Raw genomic sequence first — 2,030 nt, 5'->3', positions numbered from 1 at the left:
GCATGACATATTTTAGTAAATGTACATAAAAGGATCATTGTTTCCCAACAGACAATGATCAGGTCTTATAAATAATATGACTACTAGGAGAGCAATGAATGAAAGGATAATTGGTTACTTGTGTGTGTGTTTACACAAAATGCTCTTGCCCACTTATTTTCCCATCCTGCTCACTATCAAAAGATCTGGATAAAAATGTAGGTTGCTGTGATCTTTGTGCACGGCTGACTTTTGGCCTCCGTGTGTTGTGTTTCTATCTCGGCTTTGTCCCGAAGCACTGCCCCAGAAAACTGTGTGAGTCAACTAATCTGCTATTCCTTCACCACGAGAATGAAGAATGCTGCTTTACTCTCCTTTCTCCTACTGACTCTACCATGCACTGGCTTATGCTTCCTCATTTCTCATCATCCTATTTCTATAAATATTTCTATAAATATGTATCGCAGTTTTGTTTAATGGGATGCATTTGCTTGTCGCTCATGTCCTTTACCTTTGCATGTTTTTTTTTTTTATAATGTACTCACAGCCACATTGCTCTTAATTATTACTGTTACAGACTAAGTAGCTATGGCCATCAGTGTATGGCTCTTTATACACAATTATATGTTAAATCTGTGGCTATTATTTTTATAATAACAGTGAATGAACTTGTGGATGTTATTGTCCATTGTCAAAGGCAGACACATAGACACACCTGGCAAACTTAGTAAAGTTACAGCTGTGAATTTTAAAGAAAACATATTGATTTACTAACAATTCTGAACTATTGCAAATGCAATAGTAACATATAACTTATAAAAAAAGACAAAATGTCCATCCTGTACATGGTATGGCTCATATTTATGTCTACTGTTATATAGATCTTTAAAAATTATCTTCCTATAAACACATATATACACTTTAAATACACTTAAATAGCTTAATGACTTCTAAATGAATACTAAATATTATTTTGAACGGTGTTAAAAATCCAACTTTACAGGGTAAACCAGCCATAATCCCACAGTTTCTAAAAGCAAATACAGTAGAAAAGAAAAGGCACTTTTTTATTTAAAGTAAATATTTGCCTAAATCATGTAGATGTTATGAATCTAGATCCCCTGAATAGTTTATAGGCTTCATTTTCATCAAGATTGAACCAGCCATCTAGGAGAAATTCAGGAACAAACATTTAGACATATATGTGCTACAGTCATTATGACCTTGCAGTCATTGACCTGACCATGCACTGCTCTCAGTTCGAGAGTCTATTGTGAGACCATCTGTCTAACAGCTAAAGTTTAGCCCCAGTTGTGTCATGCAGCCGGAGAATAATCCCAGCATCTGCAATTGCATTATACAATGAATAACAGAATTGCAAAGCCGTTACACATTCAGATGCAAAGGAAAAAGCAGCATACGCTCATTTACACAGTAAATATTAAAAAGTACTATATTAAACACGCTAAACATATAAGCTTTATACAAGGTATAGTGATGAGGTACTTTTTGTTAACAAGAAGCAGTCATGCTGTGGAGTAGCATGATGGTGCAAGTATTGAATTCACAATTGTTTTCCACAAATGTGTGTGTTTTGATAACACACTGGAATTATGGCTGGTGTGATCTCATCAGTAGTCGGTCTCTGCTGGGTTCATCCGCAGTACTCATCTTTCCTCTCTTCAAACACTGGTCAGAAAACGATTCACTTTGAGCCACGTTTGGAGCTTTTTCTTGTTAAAAGGGAAGGAATTAATGATTATATGATTAGATCTCAGTAAGACGAAGCTATACTGGGGATTTTATGAAATGACACATAGAAGTAATCACAGTACCAAGTGGAACAAAGCTACTGGAGAGTGAGGGGCACGCAGTGATCCTGTCACTTTTTTGGATTTCGGAAAATGTCATCTTATCAGATCCTATCATTTCATTTATAAACTATTCATCACAGACAGAGGCAGTGAAATCCATTTGAATGACTTTAAGAAAATGTCAGAAGGAAGTTCTTTGTTTAGTGAGATGATATTAGATAAAGACCAAACTCTGTG

The sequence above is a fragment of the Perissodus microlepis genome, chromosome 5 (genome assembly GCF_051167445.1).
Source record: "Perissodus microlepis isolate ML-2025 ecotype Zambia chromosome 5, ASM5116744v1, whole genome shotgun sequence".
NCBI lineage: Eukaryota > Metazoa > Chordata > Actinopteri > Cichliformes > Cichlidae > Perissodus > Perissodus microlepis.
This window is presented reverse-complemented; position numbering follows the sequence as displayed.